Source organism: Amblyomma maculatum, chromosome 7, assembly GCF_055883805.1.
Source record: "Amblyomma maculatum isolate TAMU_Amacu chromosome 7, ASM5588380v1, whole genome shotgun sequence".
In the NCBI taxonomy this organism is placed as follows: Eukaryota; Metazoa; Arthropoda; class Arachnida; order Ixodida; family Ixodidae; genus Amblyomma; species Amblyomma maculatum.
In genome coordinates this window covers 30,569,642-30,580,043 of record NC_139350.1, presented here as the reverse complement: position 1 = coordinate 30,580,043, position 10,402 = coordinate 30,569,642, and the positions used below count along the sequence as shown (strand labels likewise).

At 43.7% G+C, this 10,402-nt stretch overlaps 1 pseudogene; it reads left to right on the top strand.

Moving 5' to 3' along the window:
* Positions 1–8,413: 8,413 nt before the first annotated feature.
* Positions 8,414–9,332, top strand: LOC146182885 (uncharacterized; annotated as a pseudogene).
* Positions 9,333–10,402: the final 1,070 nt, after the last annotated feature.

Here is a 10,402-nt window from a genome sequence, read left to right as displayed (position 1 = left end):
TATTAGGTTCTGTGTTGGTCGTAATTGGAAAATAGTTTGGCGGACTTCATTCGGTGCGAGTGCCGTGGCCAGGGCTATGAGCGTACGAAGAATATGGCTCAGGATCCTACCGACCGAGAAGCCTCCCTTGGGGTCTTATGATAAAGGTAGAAATTCCCTTCTGGGGACGGTGACGTAGCGGGACAGTCTTCCATTCCACAGCGGGGCAGAGGGTGGGCGAAGTGGAATTCTCTGCTCTCATGGCTTGAGCTTCTTTGAGGTAAGAGGGCATCTGAAGGCCTCTGTTGTGTTTCCCTCAGCGGGCGTGTTGCGATGCGGCGGATGAACTTGAGCAGCACGGGCGAGGAGGGGCTTTGACCGACGCTCGCAGCCGAGGAGCGGCGCGCCTGCGGCCCAGCGACTCTGCGGTGGTGGTTTAAAGCGTCTCACTATGATTTCATGATGTCGCAGAATAACCTGCAATTTCCGGGTGAACATTGGTCCGAATCTTGTCGGGTTTGCGCTGGGGTGAACCCTGCAACTAGCGTCAGACGATGGTGATGCTTGCGGACGCGTGAGTTGAAGAGCTACGGTGAATATGGGGTGAAAAAGCGAAGCTCGATATAGATGCGTCCGTATTGTGCGGCGACCGCAGCGCCCTCCGCGGGTGTGTTGATAAGAAGCCTGTTACGCTGTGGGGCCGACAAACGACGTAACATGCAGACTCTGTTTTGAATGTACCCCCTATAACTGTAGATGAACCAGTTTGCGATGCTTCCCTGCTCGGTAACATGCCCATCTGCAGATGTGAGGACTGTTTCGGGCGCAGGTCACGCTCTACAATTATTGGCGCTCTCTCTTGCTTGCCTTAGTTGTTAGGCAACTGTTTGCCTGTCAACTGCTTTCTTGCCCGGTGTTAGGGCTATCATGCAATAAGCTTGCACTGCTTGGGGCTCTGCACGTCATCTATTAATTGGAAGCAGGAAATTTACAACATGGAAGTTGAATTCTTTTGACAGAGGTGCGGGCGAAAAGTAGATCAATGAAACATTACTTGCAGCGGTGACCTCTTACTCATCGTAGTAGCCAGGAACATTACTGTGGAAGGAAAAGGCTGAATACGGTATACTCAACCTTTCGAGTACCATTTTCTTCGGGAGGACGTTCTCCCAGCGTGGCGAGTATATTTCTCTCTGTTATCAAAATATTTATATCTTGCAGTGGACAGAATACCGGTGTTCATATAGTAAACGGTGGAAAATGTAGTACATGTCTTTGGCCATAACACAGACAGGGATAAGTTCATTTTCCAATGCAGAATAGTATCTTAAGGTCCTTTTTTTGGCAGGCTTCAAGGCTTGCTGGGGACCGCCGTCGCTTACATCCGTAGCGAAACCGCTGTAGTAAGCCAGATTTTTAGTTTCACTGCAATCACAGTTCTAGCTCATGACTAACGTTTTAATCTGACATCGTTCAGGTACCGCATCGTTCTCTCAAGAGCGTCCGCTATGCAAGAACGAAAGGCAACGTGACACTGAACGGTTAATAGTCCAGAGGGAAAGTAGTATGAATAGCAAAATGATCGTAAACACCTCTTTTCTTTTTTGCATTCCAAAGTGATTCTCACAGAATTCGATAGTACTTGTTGGCTAATTCATTTGTGCCCTTGCGTTTTCTAAATGATGGTGCGCCTATTGTCAGTCCACCACCTCTCAGCAGCAACGCCTTCAGGCAGTGCGCGGTAATTTCTTGAATGAAGAATGAGAAGAATAAAGATTTGCCAATAATAGCACGAGGAGACTGCAGTAATTGTAGAATGAAGATAAAAACAATAAATATTTGTGACTGAAGAGCGCAGACGCCGATCAGTATGACATTTCGGGCAACGCGCAATTTACACGGGGTCAACGTCTCGATAAATCTTCCTGCAACTGCCTGACTAGCTGGCAGTCTCACAGACGACGGCAGCACAGTTGGCGATCAATATATTTTATTCTTGCGCCGGCTAACGAAGCAAAAGAAAATTGGTTCGATGATTAACTATGGCGCAGATTGATCGGATTAGCCGCCTTAGGCATTGCGACATGCTAACAGCAGACGTCGTGCTTGCAGTAAACTTTCGACGCACGTCGCACGCTGTGCTTCAACAATCCATTTTTTTTTTGCAGGGAAATACATCATATTCCCTCCCTCCTCTGCCCCAACCCACCAGCTTCAGACGTTTAGGTTACGTGTTTTAAAATGCCTAACTTGTGTGGCATAACATTCTCTGCGGCTGGACCTGGACCCTGGCATTGACTAGGAGACTCTGTGAAATTAAAAGGACAAATAGTAATTTTTATTTGGTAAGCTTCCCAATGTGCATAGTTTTTAATATTACTGATGCCCTCGCCACTGACAAAGTGCCTTTAGAATTATTTGTGCTCTTTTGTGGCTACCGATTTTCTATCAGCAATCAAATGAAAGAAACATGAGGGGCCTCTTATCAGATATATGCTAATGAAGGCGACTGCCACTGACTTCAAACAAAGCGTCAATTGTTTTGCTATTTATCAATGCTAAATAAGGAGTTAATAGTGAAGATAATACATCATAAAGCAGATGATAAAATATCTAATTGCCGCCTACCCCGTCCCATGCGGTTATTTCTTCTACTACTTTCTGATCAGTTATCCCCACGATTATATTATACTTCAGATTACTCAACAGCAAAAAAAAGAAAACAATATATTGCTATGCTTTCCTTAGTGTCAATGGGTGTTGGAGGTGGGTCTTTAGACAGTTTTGAAATTGTTCACTGAATGACTTCAAGTAAAATGAGGTTATAAGCCTAACAGGATTCAGAATCAGAACCTATTTAATTAGGATGTAAATTTATTACTTGAGAACCGTATACAGGTGGATGTGCCGAGTCGGAGCTAAATTGGAGTGGTGCGGCAAAGACAATTCAGATAAGTAAGTTTAGTTCTAAACTTATTCATACAAAACAATAAATTTGGAATAATAGAAAGAAAAGAAAATAACCTGTAGCGAATATTAAGGAGGAAAATCTGTTCTGCTACTACATAAACATTTACAAGCATCAGCGTAAAGACACCAAGTATATATATGAAAGAACTCAAACCACAAGAGTGCACGAGGGGTGCACCAGTGAGAAGAACTCCATACCAATGAAATTATTCCTTACATAGAATCTCTGCGGTGCTGGCTTAGATACGGAGCTAGATTGCTAATCCCGAGTAAGCGAGTTCGATTCCGTTCGCAGCTGGTGCGTCTCGATGGAGATAATACGCAAGGCGCCCATCTACTGTGCAATCTATGTGCACGTTTAAGAAACCCGTGTGGTCGAAACGGCGACCCTCGTAGCACGTTCACTGTAATTTGTGGGTACTTTGGGTTATATAAATGCTACTGAGCACAATCATAAAACAATAAAAGCATCCGTCGTAGTACACACCTAGGCTTTGGTGAAAACTTCTTTTTGTAGGAAAACATCTCAAATTGGCTAAGGTACCTTGCACTCTTTTTGATGGTAAATGTTCCGCCCAATTCTATACTTTGTTTTTTTTTTTAGATGATGTGTTCAATGGAGATATCACGCACGCGCTCTATTCACGGCCAATTGAGTGCGTAGAGCAGTTTTATCAGACCCGATACTCTCCACGTTTACCGCATCAACCCCATTTGACATATGCGTGGTCTTGATGGGCTCTACACCATCTGTCTTTCGATCTGCTTTTTACTATATATCACGAACTCGGCTTACTTACTTCCGTTCATAACTGTGTTTTGGCGCACTGAAAGAAAATGTCGACAGCGCCGCTGCTGGAATGCATATCGCTGTCTATGCACGCTGTGTTAACAGGCCGACGTTCTGGAAAGCGATTGCAGCAGCTTTTAGTGGGTATTCGTTTTTTAGACAGGCCAACACAAGTGGCATAGGTAAAAAAAAAAATAAAACCATGCATTGAGTGACAAGAGAAATGCCGTCCACGTCGGATCCTATCTAGCAACACCATGATACACCTCCTGTGGTCACAAAAATGGTCCAGGCCGCTTAATTCATAAAAGACGAGCTTACGAAACAATAATTATAGCAACTTCGATTTTATGGATATTAAAAAATATATATCAGAAGGTGAGAAGTGCAAGAATTAACAGCACAGGTGGCGCCAAAGAGCAAAGAAAAAAAAAAACTTCACGAATTATTACGCAAATGAAATAATACTGCTTAGGATATTAACGCACATGCTATTTGCATGTGAAAGTACAATGCTTAGCGTAATGCAGTTACAAGAAAAGGTAATGTGCCAGCAGGTGGATTTGGACTGCGTATCGGCTTTAATGAAGTATCCTGTGCTGGCAGCGGAATTTTCATTCTTTTCTCTGTGCTGGTTGAAGCCCGTCTTTGATACTTTAAACAGAAATGCGCTGTTTCTGTTCCCTTTGCATTTCCTATGATCGTGTCCTTCACGCCGGGCAAATTCACAGCCTGAAGCAACTATGCGTACAACAAGTAATAATATATTCCCCCTGATAGACGAGATTCGGCTTTACCGCTGATGTGAGCTAAGTTCGATGGTTAATTATATTCAACCCTGAGGTTGTATGTGTCGTCCGCTACCATGCAGTAAGTTCACTAATAAACTGCAGGGCAGCCGAACGTTACAGGAGCGTTGTTTATTTTAATCGGGTGTTGCCTTTGTGTAGGAGAAAAAAAAGCTCCTCCGACTGAGCGTCCGCTGCTCTCGGTTGCAGTTAACATGGCAGCCATGAGCCCCACGTTGAAGGGAAAGGGCTGTGTTGCTATGGCGTCAAATTTGGTAGCCACGAACACATGGTTTCCTGTCACGTAGCTATGGGACAGCGCGTTTCAAATTACCGGACAGCTGTCTTACCAGGACGCTCCGGCGTCACGTTCTCTCGGTTACTTTGCCACACTTTGCGAATAAAACGTCACAAATTAAATAATCCAACGAAACGAAAGGGCAATATTTCGACCACACGTAAATTGAACTGCATGGTGAGAGTTCCTTTCAAGTGTTTTCGTCTATTTTTTACTTTTCGGAATTCTTTAAATAACAATAACAACGGAAGTCACTTATCTCTTTTTGGGAGGGGGGGGGGGGGGAGTTTTTGAACTGGCTCTATACGTCTCTGAGGCTTTATCTCCTGGCGCGCATTTCAATATCGCGACACCGCTGCATCAGCCTAACACGTAGAGTTGAACAAGTATGCATTTTGCGTGTCTCGTTTTTGTCTACTGTAACCTTTGTCTGGCGCGTTTTCGTAAGAAAGAAGGAGCATGTTGCCAGCCAATAGCTTGCGTTGGACAACTTGTAGGACATTACTAATGGAGCTTATATTTTTGTTTTGCAGCATCACATGCTAGGCTGTCAACGATGTACCCAGAAACTCGGGATTAAATAAGGTAGTCACGTTCACTCCACACTACCATCAGTTGTAAACGTCGTGTGTGATGTACAATTTCCTTGTAGAAATTCACTCGAGCCTTCGTTTTGGAAGCACGTTCTGATACCATTTAGCAGTTCAAGGCAGGCAGTTAACATTTTTTCCTTTTTTACACATCAGCCGTGAGTAGTAATGACTGATAACTTTTTTCACGGGATGACCACCCTATTTTCACGAGCCGCCCCAAGGAATTGGGAACACAGGCAACGAGTGCCACTTGGCAACTTCTTTCTCTTGTGCTTCCGGTGTTCCGGCCGAATGCTTGTGAGATGAATGCAAATATAAATTATTCCAAATGTCGCAAGGAGGAATGCAGAAATTGTTTCAACTGTTGCAACGAGAAAAGTACGTAAGATAGGGTTTGTTTTCACGGAAAGTTTTATTTAGGGCTGGGAACCTCTCTTGACCAGTGAGCCTAAAAGTACAATGTTTAGGCTTGCGCGATAGGTCGCGTAAGCGCTGCCATTTTGTTTGCCTTTTCTCTTTTCTCTCCTTTCTTTTTTCCTAAATTACGTATCCACGCAAAATAGAATTGCTACCACGCCTTTCTATATAACTATGCGTGTAACCTTTACGCACTATCCGCCGTGGTGATGCAGTGGTTAGGGTGCTCGACTTTTGTGCCCAAGGATGAGTGATTCAATCCCGGCCTCGACGGCCGCTTTTCCACGGAGGCGTAAAGCAAGGTGCCGTGTGCTGTGCGTTGTCAGTGCACGTTAAAAAACAACAGGGGGTCGAATTTTCCGGAAACCCTCCACTACGGCGTATCTCATAGCCTGAGTCGCTATGGGACGTTAAATCCCATAAATCAAGCCAAACCATTAGGCACGCGTGCATTCTGAGTTTCTGGGAGAGAGGTAGCTGCTGCCTCCCGCTGTGAAGCGCCAGTGACGTGGACATTCGATACTGCCGTCTCTGGCTATTGGCCTCGAGATCGAGCAGAGTCGCCACCGACGAACCCTACTCAGTGTGGATGGCGTCCGCGTCGTGTGCCAGCCACCAGTGATCTACGTAAGCGCGTACGGCGTGTACAAACCTGTTGTTTGTTTGTTTGTTTATTTCGCGGTTCTCCTGCACTTTTGATTACTTATCTGCCTTTTGCAGAAGAAATGAGAAAAGGCTGTCATCCCTTGGTCAAAAAAAAAAACTTGTCCATATCGAATATGTCATGCTGGATAAGGACATCATGAATCAGTCGGTCTTCGGCGCTTGTGATTCTCTGACGCGCGGAGTCTCAAACGAAGCTATGCTATCGTTAGGTGCCGTGTCAAAGCAAAACAAGTCGCTGTCGTCAATACAACGTAAATTAAACACTCAGAAATTCCACATTCGAGTTTTTGTTTAGAATAACAAAGCTACTGAGGCATGCGGCCGCAGATCGTTGCATTGAAGAATGCAGTTTGAATAGGTCACTCTAGGTCTTCTTTATGCACGATGGAGTTGAGCCATTTCTTTTTTCTTTTTTTTTTTTTTTTTTGCTGTTGAACCTCCGACGCGGTGTCTCAGTATTGGGGCACTCGACAGCTAATTTGGAGAATGGGGGGTTCAATTTGGGCCGTTTCGCAAGGCCCTCCTTCGTTGTATAACTTGATTGCACGTTAATCAACCCCAGGTGGCCAACGACACCGAAGCCCGCCACTACATCATCCGTCACAGCCGCTGTCGCTTTGGTGCTTTAAACCCCATGTGCCTTTTTCCTTTTTTTTGCTGTTGAAAGCTTCATGAGTGGCCGTAACAGGGGAAGTGAGCAAATGTTGCTTTAATGAAATGCTCGAACGTTTGAGAAACATACGTTCCCAGCACCTAATTGTTACACTACATATTACATGATACACCTAAATCAATGTACTGCACTGGTAGCCTGTTTATATTCCTTTTCGTTTAAGTGCTACTGCTGTCTCCTGAACATATTCGTTGCTTTTGACAAGAGGAGTAAAATAGATTCACACGGGCCTAACTACCCGTGCTTAGTTTAAAAAAAAAATACATCCTTATAGTCGCATGATAAGAACAACTCCATTTCCTTAGGGGCAGTTTTATGTCCGACACCTGTTTTGCAAGTAACCCTAATATTTTCTTAGCATAGGATTGGGTCACTGCTCAGTATTACAGTGATTAATGTATCTTCAGCCTGCGAAATTCCTTGCCAGGACATGACAGCGTCCATGCGCAGTTTTATACGATGTCTTCGCAGCGACTGGTTGGTAGCTTGCATTTAACGTCATTGATGATGGTGATGACGATGAAAACTTCTATTGAAAGCCACATTGGCTTAGATTAAGCGATCGCTAATCGGGTCCCTAGTCCGGGACACCGTTGACAAAAGCCGGTGCCCGTGCTCTTTCGACGAGGGCTCGTTGTTTCTTGAGGTCCGAGCTGGACAGGGCTGCCTCCCAGCCTTCCCACGTTGGCTGATTTATTATGTCAATACTGGTATTTTGTTGACAAGCCCATACCATATGGTATAAGTTTGCCTTCTGGCAACAAAATTTCAACTGCTGCGAAAAGGACTCGGGCTCAATGGTGTGAAGTGTTGCTGGATTATTAGATGACATAGTTTGTAACCTTCGAAGTAATGGTTCATTTAGAATGCCAATAAATTTCATTGCGTGAGAGACGTTTTGCACACTTTCCAGAATTTAGGACTGCAAGCGATTAATTATGAATAACGTTAAGACCCTTAGCGGGCTTGGGGAATGAAAGGCAGACATTCCCGAAGCCCGCTAAGGGTCTTAACATTATTCAAAATTAATCTCTGACAGTCCTAAATTTTGGAAAGTGTGCAAAACGTCTCTCACAAAATGAAATTTATTGGCATTTTAAAGGAACCATTACTCTACTAATTTACCATTTATCAACATCACATGGCAGCAGCGGCAGCATGGAATGAACTTCTTTTCTAAAAGCAACCGTTTTTGCTGCAGGTCAGTGATAAACCTTTCTTACACTCCTGCAATTCTATCGTTGCTGCCGCTGCTGCCACGTGAAAAGTATGGAAAACGAGCAATGTCGAACTTGTGATACTGAACTGGATGTGACCGATGCCACAGTTGAATGTGCCGAGCGTCATTGCAAATATCACACAGGAAAATGTGCGGGCATTGCGGATTCAACTATCAAGACGAAAGGAGAAGCTTACCGCAAAAACTGGCGCTGCTCGACATGCAGATCTTCGAAATCACGAGCCTCTGCAACTGAAAAAACTGGCAGCGAACCTGACATGGCAAACATTCAACTGTGGCTCAAAAGTATAAGCGACAAACTGAATGTGCTATTACCACTCAAAGAAACGGTTGAGAAAATTGAGGACTCACTAGACTTCATTAAAGAGCAGTATAACAAACTGCTAACACGAACCGAAAAAAATGAACAGGATATCGCTGGACTGAAATGCAGGGTGGACAAAATTGAATCCCAGGACAGGAATGCAGTTGAGCTACAACTTTGAATGGAGGAGCGGACGGCTCAACCTCGAGTTTCATGCAATTGAACAGACTGATGAAGAAAATCTGCCTTACAAAATCAATGCGATTGCTAAGCAGCATAACCTGCGGCAGCTAGCGGAATGTGACGTATCGATTCACCGACTACCAGCAAAAAAAGATAAAATTCCTGGTGTAATTTCCCGCTTTGTGAAGCAGTCAGACCGGGATATCTGGTGGCAATGTAGGAAAACGTTGCGTGACTCAAGCGACACAGTGTTCATCCTGGAAAACTTGACAAAACGGGCCCGTGCACTCTTAACCGACGCAAAAATCTGGGCCAAAAGGAATGACTTCAGGTTTGTGTGGCATAGCAACGGCCGAGTTCTTGTTCGCAGGAGGGACGGGGAGAGTGCAATAGCGATTGCCAGCGTAGGCGATCTCCATAAACTGAGATAAGTTTTTTTTGTCAAACATGGAAAAAGAGTCATACATTTTACCGCATACTTTTGGGAACTGCTTAGGCAAACAATATGCTAATTCTTTCAAATGTTTTCATGCCAATGTACGTTCAATTAGAAACAAAGAAGGCGTTTTGAATCTTTTTTTTTGAACACGTACAGAGAACATTTGATGTTGTAATGCTGACAGAAACATGGTCCACTAATGAAGCCGATGTCTATCGCCTACCGTCCTATAAAACAGTATATGCCAACCGGTCCACAGGGCATGGTGGAGGGATTTGCATATTAGTTAATGATGACAATCCATATGAGCTCATTGAAGATTACTCTGCAACAACCCAGAACTATAAATTTTTGTTAGTCAGGATACAAACAACTTTATTGGCGGTGTGTTATCGTCCCCCAAATGGTTCTGTTGTAGCTTTTCTAGAACATTTTGAATCAATATTGGTGTTCGTTAGTGAAAATCATTTAGATTTTATTTGTGGGGGAGGCATCAATATCAATATGCTGCAGAATGACTCCGTAAAATATAAACTTGATATTTTATTAAAATCCCACGGCTGCTATAACGCCATTAGCCTCCCTACCAGAATAACTAAGACTTCATCGTCTCTAATTGAAGTATTTTGAACAAATATAGATTCTGATATTTTTGCATTTTTTTTGCGTATTTGCATTGATCTGAGTGATCACCTGCCAATATTTTTCTGCTCGAGGAGGTATGCCCGTCGAAAAAACACTTCGGATATCCTTGTACTTCAACCTTTAACATGCGGTAGTCTCTCAGTTTTTCGCGAAAAGGTAATGTCCACGAGTTGGGATTTCATTTACAGCACAGCAGATGCAAACTGCGCTTATGATGCATTGATTTGCAAACTGAAGCCTATTTACGCAGCAAGCTTTCCTTTCGTACGCACCAAGCGCCGCTGAAAGATACATAAGCCTTGGATAAGCAGCGAGCTTATTAGCAGAATAAACAAGAAGAATAATTTATACAACCTGTTCATAAAGTCTAAGGATATTAATATACTCAAAGAATTTAAGACATACCGTAATAAATTA